At 37.9% G+C, this 16,322-nt stretch overlaps 1 pseudogene; it reads right to left on the reverse strand.

The window, feature by feature from the left end:
* Positions 1-12,686: 12,686 nt before the first annotated feature.
* LOC148586310 (uncharacterized) lies at positions 12,687-16,208 on the reverse strand (annotated as a pseudogene).
* Positions 16,209-16,322: the final 114 nt, after the last annotated feature.

Genomic DNA, 16,322 nt, shown 5'->3' on the forward strand with positions numbered 1-16,322 from the left:
TTATTTTTTTATTTTTTTAGGGGTAACTACTTTTTCCCCCATCAACTACTACGCATTGTCAATTTCCCTGTATGAACTGCCAACCTTACTTCCCGACCCTCTCAGACAATCATTTTCTTCCCAAAACCCCCCTTTCATTAGGGAAACTTGGGGCTGGGTATATGTCAGTTACCCGGTAAGCTATCAGTTAACCAAATCTTAACCGATTACCGACCGATAAGAAGTGTTAACCGAAAATTATCAGTCATATCAGTAATCGGTTAACCGGTCAGTTAAATTGGTTTGGGCCTTTGTGGGCTTTTTATTGGGCTTTTACTGGTTGCTAATTGGGCCAAAAATTAATTTTTTGGAGGCCCAAATACATTTTGTAATACTAACGCCTAAAATAGCTTATTAAAAATTAGTTATTTTAGAGTATATTTTTGGCTAAAATAGCTTATTGAAACTTTTTTTTTTTTTTTTATACTGATCCACTACAATAATAAATATAAAGTTCTAAAAAATTAAAAATTAAAATAGCTTATCGGTCATATCGGTTTTTCGATAAAAACTTTTTAACCGATCGATAAGCTTATCGGTATAAAATTTTTAACCGATTACTGACCGATAAGCTTATCGGTATAAAATTTTTAACCGATTACTGACCGATAACTATCGGTTACGGTTAATATCGGTTCGGTTAAAGTCGGTAATTGGTCGGTAATCGGTAATCTGTTAATCTGCCCACCCCTAGGGAAACAGGTTAAATTGGATGGAATATTCTCTTTTAGACGTTAAATCTCATTAAAAGACAAAAATGCCTCCAACAAAAAAATTCAAACAAAAAATATAAATATATAAAATTTATAAATTATTATTATTATTTTTTTTTTTAAAAAAAAAGAAAATAGTGGGTGGCTTCCAGTTTGGGGGACGAGGTGGCACGGGGGCCGCACGGCGGCCACCCCAAGGTGGTTGGGGTGGCTGTGAGCCACCCCTGTGCGTCGAAAGGTGGCCGCGAGCCACACACAGCCATTTCTAAGGGTGGCTCGTTGCCCACGGCAGCCACCCCATAATTTTTTATTTTATTTTTTCTTAATTTAAAAAAAATTATATATATATAATATATTTATTTACTTTTAAGTAAGAATAACACGTATCATCATTCTATTGGTGATGTCGTGATAAACTAATGGAATCCGTCAAGTATTTTGACGGAATTTGATTATAGGGACTAAATTATTATTTTGACATATCCCGATAATCTCTAAATTATTATTATTTTTGTTTTTATATCACAAAGATGAATTTTTAATTTAGACTGATTTTGCATACTGAGACCGTTGACTCGTATATATGTTGTGCGAATGTGATGATCCCATAATTATGCAGGAGTTGCATGTTGATGGATTAGTGTCTGTCCGAGGCCAACCTTAGATTTCATCATAGGGTAAGTTTGGATATGCTAGGTGATGGGTTTTTGACTTGAGTCAAGTGAGGCTTTTTATATTTTTTTTGATGCCATGTGTGGCATTTGATGTAAGGTTGTATATGCATTGATGTATATGTTGAGATGAGATTGTGTATTACTTAGAAGCCCTCATTAGTTTTATTGTTGTAATTATAAGGTCAATTTAAGCAAAAATTTATTACAGGATTTCTGCTACATTTATTTATTTATTTTTTTGTTTTTTCTCTTGCAAGCCTGGGTTATTGAATAGGTCATCCAACAAATGTCAAAATACACATGATTAAGCTCAAATATCATACCTCACAGAATATATGATAATGTGCTCATGATAATTAAACTCAAAACAAGTGAAGTCTCTCTAGCCCAAAAAATGAGTCAAAGGACTCAGATTCCTAATGACATGATGATGTGTTCAAAAAGTCAAGCAAGCCAATGAAAAGCAAACCTCAGTTACAGCTTCACTCATACTTAACAACAAAATAGCACGATTTTTTTAAATTTTTTTTAAAGCAATAAACAGATAAAAACAAATAGATAAACAAAAAGAGACAGAGTCTCTTTCTATACCCCAAAACTTGAATTACACATTGTCTTCAATGTGTAGTATAGAAATACATTACCAGAAGTAAGGAAACAACTTAGTGTGCGAAAGGCTAGGGCGACCCCCAAACTTAAACACCAAAACACCTGTCAAAACCTGACAGCAAAATTTTCTCACAGAAACAAGCATCACAAGGTTAATTGTTGTTAGAAATGAAAATAAAATGTCAAGAAATAAAATGAAAAGGAAAGAAAGACAATGTGCGAAAAATAAAATGAAAAGAAAATTCGTCGTACTTTCCCCGATTATTCGGATGTCCAGCCAATCCCTTCCACCCTTGCTTCTTTAAAATTTGTTAGCACTCCGGAAGGATGTTTCGCCATCTTAGGTAGCCGACTTGCTTGCTTCGAAGGATCTTCTTTGGAACATGGTTCCTAGCTTTGCTCACTTGTGTGCATAAGTCCTTCAAGATCTTGACATAAGATGGCTCTTTCAGACATTGCGGAGCTGCAGCTTTGGGCTCATGATGTGTCTCAAGAGGGATAATGATGAAGGAATGAGCTTCAATACTCATTTCCTTGTCATTGGACAAATTATGATCTGTTGGGGCTTAACTTGCTCTATGTGCTCAACTTGCTCCTCTTTTTCTTCCTCCTCATTGTTATCCACAATTTCCTCACTTTCAAGTATGGTGGTGGCTTGGACATGCTCATAATAAGACTTTCTAGCATCATCCTCGTCAATCATGTAGTGTCTTTCAGCCATCAACCGACTTCGAAGCTCTTTTTCCTCATTGTTATCCACTATGCTCTCATTGTCCCAATATTGAGTCATTGGGTCAAGTTGATGTTCAGATGGGTGTTCATTCTCACTCTGGCCAATCCATTTTTCCACCCCTATAGCTTGAGTGTTGGCATCTTTGAGCTCTTGCATGGATTGTCGAAGTTCTTGTTTACTTGGTTATTTGGCTGTATGACCTGGCTAGTTGACTGCATGATCTGGTTAGTTGATTGCATGAATGCCTTAAACGTGTCCTACAATGATGATTCTTATGGACAATAATTGCAAGATGAAGGAGTGGAAGATTGGTTATTGAACTACGGATATTCAGGATGGTGCAGTTCATGAAATTGGGGAGCAAAATTCCCCATAGCCTGAGCTTGCCACGAGAAATCAGAATGGTTGCTCCATTTTGGGTTGTAAAAATTGGAATTTGATTTAAACCCCGGGCTTGAGAAATTGGTGTTCATGTGGTCACAAGAAAAATTAGAAAATTGCCCAAATGTTGTACAATTGCTAACCTGATGATAAGGATTGAAACAATATGAACATGGTTTATATGGGTACAAATTGTGAGGGTAGTTGGTAGGAGCTGATGTCCTACAACTAAAAGAAGCATGTTATACAGAAAAATTATTAAAATCATCAAACTGAAAATCCATGCTTCACCCTCACTCTTTAGCATGCAAATATCCCACATAAAATATTAACCATTTTTTAAAAAAAAGAAAAAAAAAACAAAAAACAAAAACAAAAAAAAACGACTAACACAATATCAAAAATAAAAAATAAAAACTAAAAATTAAAAACTCACAAAAGGAACCAAATAAATTTGGCAAAAATCTGCAGCTACTTCTAGTCTGTTGGTGCTGTCTGTGAGGGTGCGCTCGAGCATAGGCTGGATGGGATCAAGCGCAAGAGCGCTGATCTGTCAGTGGTTCTACCTTGAGCGCTTAAGCGCTCGAGCTGATGAGTGAAGTTGTTGAGCGCAGGTGTGCTCAAATGGGTAACTGCTGCCTTGGTCGCGATTGCACTCGAGCATTGATGTGCGGATGAAGATTCGGAAAAACTGCAAAACAAGCCCAAAAAATAAACAGATTTTTTTTTTTTTTTTATTATTAGAAACAATAATAAAAGAAACAAATTGCAAAGTTAAAATCCTAATTATAACTAGTAGAAAGATAAAACTAATTTAGACATAAATTGTTTTCAAAAATCAAACAATTCCCCGGCAACCGCACCAACAACTTCTTGTGAAATTTTAATTATACTCGCAAGTGCATGAATCACTTGCAGTGAAAGGGTTGCAAGTGTGAGGTCAATCCCACAGGGAATTGTATTTTTTAAGAACAAATTATATCTAAACTAATTTAATCCTAACCTAGTTCGAAAAGAGGTTTGAATTTTGGTTGTTAAAGTAAAAGATAAAACATAAACTAAACAAAATAAAATTAATCAAAATATAAAGCAGTAAGATTTTGGACTCCATACTTACCAAATCATAGCAACACATCTCATGTTCATCAATATCATCCAAAGTTCTCATAATAAAATTTTGGGTATGTTTTACTTTTGGTTCAAAAAGTTAATCAACACCATCCCATGTATCCATTCTTTTACACAAATCACAAAAGAAATTCAATTTAAATCACAAGGGATATCCAATTGTATCTGTAGAACAAATCACAAGGGATATCCGATTTTTTTATGAATTAAAAATTCAAGCAGTCAATTATATGAAATTATCTCAAATCATCAAATGTATCCTTGAATCGCAAAAGATATCCAAGAATCACTCCACAAATTGATTAGAAGTAAAACAATTGAAATTAAAACTCAATAAAATTGGATAACACTGACTTACATGAACACAAAGTCACTCTTCATTGATGAGGCTCCATCCTCAACCTTAGTTGCGAATTTAGCTCCACATGATTATGGAAAATAAAACCAAAACCTAAAGAAAAACTAAACGAAATGGGGAGAAAAGTTGTGGAATTTCAGACTTGGTCTCCAGCCTCCTTTTCTTGAGGCTTCGCCTTCTATTTATAGGGGTTTTTGAGGTTAAAACCCTGAAAATGGCACTAGGGCTTAGCTGGTAGACGAGTGTGCTCGAGCGCATGGCTAGTGTGCTCGATCGCACTCGTGCATGCAATCTTCTTCTGTTGCGTAGTTCTTGCGCGTTGATGACTTGCTGGTGGGAGTGGGTGTGACTTACCAAATTGCTTGGGTATGGAGATGAGGATGTGCTTATATGTATACTTACACCCTTAATGAGAACAACGGTTTTAAAGCTATGATGGTCATGCTCCCATCAAAACTCCGCATTTAGCGTGCTTTTATGAGAGTAGTACCAAGATAGGTGACCTCATGGGAAGTCTGGTTTAGGGGAGCCAAAAGAGGACAATATTGTGTGTCATTGGGGTGGGGTGTTACAAATGGTCTCAGACCATTGCCCAGCCTGAGATGAGGGAAGTGTGCACAACCCCATGAAGGTCGCTAGAGGGCACTCGCAGGGACGCTAAGAATGGGGTAATCCCATGAGGGTCGCCAGCGGGGACGCTGGGTCCTAAGAAGGGATGATTGTGATGTCCCACATCACCTAGGTGTGGAGATGGGGATGTGCTTATATGTATACTTACACCCTTAATGACAACAATGCGTTTTAAAGCCGTGATGGCCATGATCCCATCAGAACTCCGCAGTTAAGCGTGCTTTTGCGAGAGTAGTACCAGGATGGATGACCTCTTCCGAAGTCTGGTTTGAGGGAGCCAAAAGTGGACAATATTGTGTCTCACTAGGGTGGGTTATTACAAATGGTATCAGAGCCATTGCACAGCTTGAGATGGGGGGAGTGTGCACAAGTCCATGAAGGTTGCTAGCGGGCACTTGCTGGGAAGCCAAGAATGTGCTAATCCCATGAGGGTCGCCAAAAGGGATACTAGGTCCTAAGAGGGGATGATTGTGACGCCCCACATTGTTTGGGTATGGAGATGGGGGTGTGCTTATATGTATACTTACACCCTTAATGACAACAACGCGTTTTAAAGCCGTGATGGTCATGATCCCATCAGAACTCTGCAGTTAAGCGTGCTTCTACGAGAGTAGAACCAGGATGGGTGACCTCCTGAGAATTCTGGTTCGGGGGGCCCCAAAAGCGGACAATATTGTGTGTCATTGGGGTGGGGTGTTAGAGTGGGCGGGCTCAAGCACATGAGCGCAAGATGGTGATCTCGATCCTACCTTGGATAGCTTATTTTTCAACTTTCTTCCAAACTTTGCATTTTTCCCTTTAAAGGCTTAGTTTTTTCTTAGCAACGTACGAAACACTAAAAACAAAGAACTAACACAGAACAACAGATTATGACACAGTTAAAGATTAACAATTCTAAATTAAGAGGTTCAAATATACAATATTTGGCATTTAACAATTCCTGAGTAAGTCTTTTGCCTATCAATCTATCAAAGGCATTTCACTCAAAACACATGTTTCAAAAACGAGGATTATTTGTAGCACCCCATACCAATGACACACAGTATTGTCTGCTTTTGGCTCCCCCATACCAGACTTCCCAGAAAGTCACCCATCCTGGTACTACTCTCGCAGAAGCACCCTTGGCTATGGAGTTCTGATTAGATCATGACCATCACGACTTTAAAGCGCATTGTTGTCATTAAGAGTGTAAGTATACATATAAGCACATCTCTATCTCCATACCCAGGCGATGTGGGACATCACAATCGATGTAATGATCTGAACTTTTAATCTATGATTAAAGGCAAAATTTTAAGAATATTTTATAACTAGATAGAATAATAATCCTGGAGGTGTCAAAAGAATGTGGATATTTATGGGACTATATTTTGATTGATGAAATTTAATTTATAGGCCTTGATTTTGTTAATAAAGATTCTTATTTTAGGCTTTAAGAAGAGTAATGAGACTAATTAAAAAGTAGAGAAATTGGTCCATTAAATAGATAAATAGTGATACTTGTTTGTTTATACATATATAGGTAACCGTGTGAGTTAAAGATAATTATATTATTATTTAACCGTGTGGTAAACGTGGATGTGTGTGAGTGGATTTGGCCATAGCTGTTTTTATACACCCAGTAGAAGATTCATGAGAACTTGACTTTGTGTGGTTGTGTTGGGTTGGACCCTGCACTAGTGAGTTCGAGAAGTAAAAATAAAATCTGGAAATTGCAGCAAAGAAAGTGAGATTGTAGTGACGTCACAGTTCACGCATACCATAAATCACGGCCGTTTAATTTTTGTTCTGAGTTGCTTTAGTTTTTAGCCAGCAGTTAAAGCTTTGTTTTATGTTATTGGCGGCAATCAGGTATTGTTTTAACTAGCAACCGTTTATTAATTTAATTTCAACCTAGGCCGTGCAGTGTATGCTTTTCAAAATCACAGCAATACACTCTCCCTCCTCTCCCAGATTTCGAATAGAAACTAGCATATATAAACATAAGCTTTAGAACTTAAAGCTTTGGAGCTACCTCAAGTGGGAATGCTATGTATAATTCTAGTTATTAGAATTTAAATTATGTCGTTATGATGTCTAAATTGTTCGGGAAAGTGTGATTGAATATCTCGGGAAGGGTATTATATTCAATCTTTTTAAATATTATAAATATGTCATTGCGGTACCTAAATTTTATTAGGTATTTTACAATAGCACCGTTGTGATGCCCAAGTAATATTAGTAGTTTTAGATAAATATTACATCAATGCCGTAGTAATGCCCATAGAAAAATATGTGGCAACGCTACATAGTCGTTATGATACCCAATTGAGATTATAATATTTTAGATATATGTCATTTTGTTGTCCAATTTTGGATAAAGCATAGGGAGAAATTAAGAGGACGTTTTTTTAGCATTTTAAATATAATTTTAAACAAATATATGGTCGCACACAGGCGCACTAAATGTAGTGACTATTAGAATCAAGGGTTAGAATGGGAATCCAACTTAATGGTCTATGGTGAAAAGTAAGTATAGCTACTTACTGAGCATGGTACTATTTTTGTAAGTATAACTACGTACTGAGCATGATACTATTTTAGTAAGTATAACCACTTACTGAGCATGATACTATTTTTATAAAGCTTTCAAAGTATAATTATTACATGAGCCTAATTATTTGATGAGTAACATGAGTATATGCTTTCAATTATTTTTACATGTATTGAAATAAGTTGCGAAATGAAAGGAGATGATTATGAGAACAAAAGGATGATTTTAAGAGACATGTCATTGCATCCTGTTGAAGATTGAGAATAAGAGATGAATTAAATATGAAGCAAGAAGGTTTTCCTATGTTAACGGTGGGAGCAGAAGGAGCCTCTCATGTTAAGTAAGAAAGCTTTTGTCTTCCTAAAGTTGAATTTAAAATTATGAGGTGTTCTTATGTTAACGGTGGAAGCCGAAGGACCATTCCAGGTTAAAATAAGAAGCCAGGTACTAACCGAGGAGCCAGAGGAGTCTCCTAAAAGCCGTAAACGAAAGGTTCAAGTCCTTTAGAAAGCCGGAGAGGCCAACGATTGCATTGCATTCATTGAATAATGTGATTTATATGTTTTGTGATTTATGTGTTTTACCTCTTTATATTTATATGCATATTCATTTTATGAGATGCAAGTAAAATGGATATATGTATAAATATAAAGTCGTACATAGTAAAGAAAATGTCTAGAGAAGATAAATGGATTTTATTACAAGACAACTCTACAATGCTTATCTTATCAGCTATGGATTATACAAAATGAATATGTCTAGGAAACCTAACGTAGCTGTTATTATAATCACCATGTTAGAGATATTTTTGAAAAAGATCGCTCATATTGAAAATATCAGTAATTCTTATACTTATTGATACCGTGGACTCATTAATCTGCCTATGTCAATGTGGTAACACAACAATTACACCACATTTACATAGATGTTGGTGCAAATGTAGAAGAGAGTGAAGATGCTCTATATGACTGCCTAGGTTATTGTGGATAAGGTTTTCTGGTGCCTTAGTTTATGGTAGAATATTATGAAGATGTCTATCTTTTGAAATGTATCTATAGTTAGAAATGTTCTAGATACTTTTTGTGTACAGTTACTTAGGTGCTGTTTGTGGCACTTTTGACTACTGTGTTTTCTTATCATGTAAAGTACAATGTAAAAATTTGTTAATATAGAAGTCTTGTTATGAGCTCTGATGTGTTTTGTGAGGGTTATGTAAGAAAAAAATAAGTTATTCCGCTGCAAGATTTATAATCTCTAATGATATTGAGGAAGAGATAGTAGTGCTTAGTGGGAATTGGAGATTTCCACTTTTGCCTTCCTCGGGGCGCTACATTTTGGTATCGGAGCAATTGGCTTTGAGGACCATGAGAGTTATCTCTACTAGATTCAAGTTTAGGGAAGCTATACCAGAGCAGTAGGGTATAAAAAAAAAAAATTAAGTCTAAAAGCTTGATCTTAATATTTGCAGAAGATGTCTAATAGTAGAAAGGCTACTGAACGAATGTACAAAGGGAGAAAACCAGCCATGTGTACATGGCCAGTGGGGTTGGTACCAACTGTGAAAAAAAAAGAAAAAGAAAGAGTCCAAGGTTTCCCGATTATGAGCAACCCTTTGCTCTAACTGAGGGACAACTAAGAGAAAGAAGGATTAAGGCTGAATCAAATGAGCTTAAGGAGAGTGGATACTCATTTTTTGTATAGGAAAATCGTGGTGACAAGAATCTACCACCACCACCTCCTCCTCCTCCACCATTTTATGATGGAGTGCATCCAGCCATGTTATAGTTTATGCCTGATACAACCCGACAATTTGGAGAAGCAGTGGCACGAATGCCACAACAACGAGAAACCGTAGGATGCTCAAATCGAGATGTTGCCACTTACTAGTTTCGACTGTTTGATGGCATGCATGGGCCAACAGTGGCGGAAGCCTGGATTACTAATATCCAGGATTTATTTGAGAATCTTGGTTGTACTAACGATCAAAAAGTCAGGTACGCAGGATTAAGGTTTACTGGTGAAGCTACATTAAGGTATTAGAGCAGTTCGCTCTAAGGACCCTAGGAAATGGATCTTATTAGAGTTTAAATCTCTAGGATTTGATGCCAGAGTAAAGGCTATGATCAGTATAAAGGAGAGATGAGTTCAATCGGTCTAAAGAGTTAAGTTGAGCGGCCATTCTTGAAGGGTCTAGCAAAAGGTTTGGATTATACCATTCATAGGCCAATTAGAGGCATGAAAATAGAAATGACTACGTGAGTAGAAAGGCTTGGTACTTGGTGTCAATTTTGAGGTATAGTTATGAAATAATATTTTGGGGGACATAAATTGCTAAATTTTGATGCTTATTACTTTTACAGATTTATGGAATGATAAGATTGATAAATTAGATAAGCACATTAGTGTTGCTCCATGAGTATTTATAATCAAGAGATTGAATATCGAGGTTTTAATAAATGTTTGATATATTTTGGAGAATTGAGAAAAATATGTTATTGAGGATTACTAATTGGAAAATAGTTTGGCAAATGAGATTTAAATCAAAGGTTCCCAAGTGCACCAAGAGATTAAGATAAACAATTTGTCTATGATGGTTGAGGTACGAGTGAAAGCATGGAGATGTAGGATTTAAAAATATGTATTTCATTATTTTATATCATAAAGATTATAGTATCTATGCTTAAGCGAGAAACAAATCATGGTACCTGTTGTGCCAAATACTACCTAAATTAATAGATAATATTTAGTACGTTTGAACTCGCAAGTGCACAAGATCAAAACAATAGTATAGTGCAGCAAGTACGAGATCGATACCACGGAGATTGTTGATTTTATTTAGAATTAATTAAAATATCAAAGTTATCACGAAATTGATATTGATATGTTGAAAAGAAATAAAGATAAATAAAAGGTAGGCTTTTGATATCCACTACTAATCAAGCTTAAATAATATAACAATATGCCAATGCTCTAATCATATTATGAATACCTAATGTTCGCCAACATAAGGGCATGGGTGTATACTCCTTAAGCTATTGATTTCCCTAAGTAACGAGTTAGTCATAGGTGTACACTCTAACTCTTTTCTTTCTTAAAGGATTTAGCATGGGTGTATGATGTGGTATTTTTGTGACCAAAAATATCAATTATAAAAATAACCACTCGCAATAGGACGAATCTTTGTAGGATACAACTATAGAGAGGGTGTCGAACCTCAAGGACTGCAGGGGTTTTATTATCAAAATTCGAAAGATTAAAATTAACTTAATTAAAAAGAGAATTGATTTGATTTTCTTTAAAACTTAAAGTGCATGAAAATAAAAGAGATTTAAAATAAGAGAGAGAGTGTAGGGTATTGACTTCACCTCTATCCGCACAACAATGGCTAATCATAATTAATCACAGAAATTCATTCTATGCATGTTATAAATAAACAAGAAACTACCTTATTAAAGAATAAGCATAATCTATCTTCGGTTGGTACGGATCGTCCACCTAACCACTAAGATGCGGTACGACCCGTCTTCCCTAGGTATAAATTATCAAATTCTTTAACAGGATACATACAATCAATGAATAAGTGTAACCCATCTTCGGTTGGCACAGACTGTCTACCTAAATTACACTAAACTAGGGTGTAGTACAATCCATCTTTTCTAGGCATGGCCTATCATATCCTATTGATCATATGCCAATTAAACCCATTGTATAACCATCATCCTCATAATCACAGAAAACAAGAATAATTTGATTTCAATAAAAGTAAAATACTTTCTAAGACAAGAGAAGAATTTCACAAATATTGATTTTGGAATTTAAGAACAATTGCATTTAATATGAAGAACAGAAATCAATTGTAGCAATCCTCATAGTTATACAATCAACATGCATAAATTGAAAATCTAGAAATTAAATACAATCAAACCATTATGCTTAAATAGGGTTGCATCAACACCCCACGAAGGGGTTTAGCCGCTCATGATCTTCTAAGCTCCACAGACAATTTTACGGAAATTTTAGCTCTAAAAGCAGTGTCTATTTACAATGTTTAGAGCCCTATTTATAGGGATTTGGAAAACCCTAAAACCCTATAAATCCTCAAAAAATCGGAAGTCAGTCTCCTAGTCCAATTGGGAGACTGAAAACCAAGTCCAAGCTAGAAAAGGATTCTTGCCGTGCACTGTACGGCAAGTCCAATTGGTCAAGATGCTAAATAGACCAATGACATGCAAACCATAGTATAGGTGATACCCATGCTTAATCAACAGCATATCACAAGGACAAAAATGTCTATCCCACCCCCAAACTAAAATGATACATTGTCTCTAATGTGTCCAGAAATACAATACCAAATGGGTGGCTCAAGGAGGGTGTAACATAGGAGAATGCTCCCCTAAACTTGAATAGTAGACACTTGACCTGAAAAACACAACAAAACAAAAAACAAAACAAACAAACAAGATCAAATGCAAAGGAAAAGAATGAAGGTTGCCTCCCACAAGCACCAAGTTTTATGTCTTCAACTAGACTCTCCACAACAAATGACAATCACTCCAAATAACACGGATCCTCCAACATTGTCGTCTCCATCTCCGTACTCCTCAACTCCAAGAAGGGTTTTAGCCTCTGTCCATTCACCTTGAAAGTGTTACCACTCTTTGGATCCTCAATCTCGTTGGCCCCATGAGGAAAAACTTACCGAATAATAAGTGGGCCCGTCCATCTAGATTTCAACTTACATGGGAAGAGATGCAATCGTGAATTGTAAAGAAGAACTTTCTGACTAGGCTCAAAAGATCCTCTCAAAATATTCTGATCATGGGCCATCTTCATTGGTGCCTTGTACAACCGTGCACAATCATATGCATCATTCCTCAGCTCCTCTAATTCATTGAAGTTTAGCTGCTTGATGGCCCAGTATGCTCGATGCTCCAACTTCCACTTGTCCACTCGTCTGTCGATTATATGGGGTGGCGACCTTATGAGTGATGAAATACTTCTTCATCAGCTGCTCAAAAATCTGATTTAAAAAATGCTTACCTCCGTCACTTATGATTGCTCAAGGCATACCAAAATGAGCAAAGATAGTGTCCTTTAAAAACTGGACCATAGCTCTGTGGTCATTGGTCTTGCATGCAACAACCTCCACCCATTTGGACACATAGTCCACAACAACAAGAATGTACAGATAGCCGAAGGAGTTCCGGAAAGGTCCCATGAAATCAATGCCCCAAACATCAAAATCTCAACAATCAGAATTGGGTTGAGGGGTATCATATTTCGTCTAGAAATACTCTTTAGCTTTTGGCAACGCTCACATGAGGTACAATAAGTGTGTGAGCCACGGAACAAGGTAGGCCAGTAAAATCCACACTGCAAAATCTTTGCAGTGGTCTTCTTAGCACTAAAGTGGCCTCCATAAACATGATCATGACAAAGGGACATGACATTGGATTGGTCATGCTCAGGTATACACCTCCTAATGATCTGATCGGGGCAATACTTGAATAGATAAGGATCGTCCTAGAAAAAGTACTTCACCGTGGCCATAAACTTGGACTTATCCTGTCGTCCCCAATGAAACGGCATTTGGCCAGTGACAAGGTAGTTTACTATATTAGCAAACCACGGTGCAGTAGTGTGAGCAATGTGCATCAGTTGCTCATTAGGGAAGGTCTCAGAGATGGGGGTGGCATCTTCCGTGAAATCCACAGTCAACCTAGAAAGATGATCAGCGACCACATTTTCGGAACGCTTCTTATCCCGAATCTCTATGTCAAATTCTTGTAATAATAAAAACACCCTATAAGGCGAGATTTATCATCCTTTTTGGAAAAAGATACTTCAATGCTGCATGATCCGAGTAGATAATGACTTTAAATCGTAGCAAGTAGGATCTAAACTTGTCCAAAGCAAAAATGATCGCAAGCAACTCCTGTTTAGTTGTGGAGTAGCTGAGTTGTGCGTTGTTGAGTGTCCTGCTTGCATAGAAGATGACGTGGGGGAGTTTATCAACTCGCTACCCCAAAAGAGCTCCGACTGTATAATCTGACGTGTCACACATGATCTCAAATGGCACACCCTAGTTGGGTGGCTGAATAATGGGCGTGGATGTCAGAATCTTCTTCAGATCCCCAAATGCTTTCTTCCAGTCCTCATCAAATGCAAAAGGGGTATCCTTGACCAACAACTTGCTTAAGGGCCTAGCGATTTTGCTGAAGTCCTTGATAAATCTCCTGTAAAATCCTACATGGCCTAGAAACGAATGAACCTCTTTCACCATATGTGGGGGTGGATGGTTGGAGATCAGATCCACCAGTATAATGCCTTGCTTCACCATGAAGCTGCATTTCTCCCAATTAAGCACCAGGTTCTTCTCCTTACATCCCACTAAGATCAAAGTGAGGCGGTGTAAACACTCCTCAAACGAAGAACTGAAGACGGAGAAGTCGTCCATGAAAACTAAAGGAAATGCTCTACCATATCTGAGAATATGCTCATCATGCACCGCTGAAAGGTGGTAGGTGGTAGGTGCATTGCATAACCCAAAGGGTATGCGACGGTAGGCGAACGTCCCAAAAGGACAAGTAAAAGTCATCTTCTCCTGATATTTGGGGTCCATAGGTACCTGGTAATATCCAGAATAGTGCCCAGCCAAGCGCTTCACCATCTGATCAATAAATGGAAGTGAAAAATGATCCTTCCTGGTAGCGGCATTTAGTTTTCGGTAGTTGAACACGAGTTGGGACCAACTCGTCATCCTTGTTCTTTACTACCATCAAACCCACCTACTTAGGCACCATGAATTGGGCTTACCCACTTGCCATCAAAAATTGGATAGATGATGCATACATCCAATAACTTAATTACTTCTGCTCTCACGACTTCCTAAATGGTTGGGTTAAGCCTCCTTTGTGGCTGCCTTGATGGCTTGGCATTCTCTTCCAAATGTATCTTGTGCATCAGCACTAAGGGTTTGATCCCCTTAATATCTTCAATAGTCTAGCCGATAGCCTCCTTGTGCTCTCTCAAAACATCCAATAACTTTTCCTCTTGAGCACCAACCAAATCAAAAGCTATGATCATAGGCAAAGAATCTGCTAGATCGAGGAACTTGTACTTAAGAGTATCCAGTAATGGCTTAAGTTCCTTTTTGGGAGGCTCGTGTACTGCTGCCTCCTCCTTCTCATTACTCACCAGAGGAGCATTCTCTAGAATAGCATCTGCTTGCTCAAGCAACTTCTCTAAGTTCAAATCCTTTCCAAATTTAGCAAGGCATGCCTCCAAGGGGTCCTCCATGCTCGATTCTTCAACCGTGTCCTCAATGATCCCCTCTATCGCACATACATTACTTAGTTCATCAAATTCCAATGGTTGCTTGTTGATTGTGAAAAATATTCAGCTCCACTGTCATATTGCCAAAGGAGACCTTCTTTATCCCCGTCCTACAATTAATGAGGGTATTAGTCGTAGCTAAGAATGGTCGCCCTAGAATTACCAGCATTTGAATCCCAACATTCGAAACCGGCTCTGTGTCTAGCACAATGAAATCTGCAGGGAAATGAAACTTATCAACTTTAATCAAGACATCCTCGATTATTCCCTATGGAACCTTCACTGACTTGTTAGCCAATTGGAGTGTCATCAATGTGTGCTTCAACTCCCCTAACCCCAATTGTAAGTAGACTGAGTAGGGCAAAAGATTCACACTCGCTCCAAGATCCAATAATGCCCTCTCAATACGGCTAACTCCTATCATGCAAGAAATAGCAGGACACCCAAGGTCCTTGTACTTGATGGGCAATTTGCATTGCAGGATTGAGCTAACCTGCTCGGTCAAGAATGCCCTCTTTGGGACATTTGTCTTCCTCTTGACATTTATCAAGTCCTTCAAGAACTTGGCATATGATGGCACTTGCTGGATGGCATCCAAAAATGGGATATTGATATGGACTTGCTTCAATACCTCCAGAATGTCCTCAAACTTTCCTCCTTTCTTAGGTGCTTGCAACCTTTCAGGATAAGGTGCTTTAGGCACAAATGACCTAGGAGGGTCCTCAACAGTTGGTCTGGCTTTAGATGGCTCAGCATCTCTCTTCTCCTTGTTGCCACTCTCTTGCCCTTGTGGCACAACAGGGTTCTCTTCTGGCAAAACCACTTGATTGTCCACTTGTCTCCCTAACCTTAGTGTAATAATCGATTGCACTTGCTCTTGCCCGTGAGTAGGATTTGAAGAACTTCCAACCGCACACTGTCCCTTTGGGTTGGGCGTAGGCTGACTAGGGAACTTTCCCTTCTCTCTTTCATCCAACTGGCTTGTGATTTGTCCCATCTGACTCTCCAGCTTGGCAATTGCTTGGGTGTTGACAATTGTCGTACTCCTTACTTCACTGATGGATTGGCCGGTCATCTTCATGAAGTCCTTTAGAGTTTCCTCCAACGATTGTGAGACCAACCCTAGTACTTGAGTAGGAGCTTGGTAAGCAGGTGATGGTGCTGGCTAGGCCGAGCAACCATGAGTCTA

This window comes from Corylus avellana, chromosome 4, assembly GCF_965113065.1.
Source record: "Corylus avellana chromosome 4, dhCorAvel1.hap1.2, whole genome shotgun sequence".
Classification (NCBI taxonomy): Eukaryota; Viridiplantae; Streptophyta; class Magnoliopsida; order Fagales; family Betulaceae; genus Corylus; species Corylus avellana.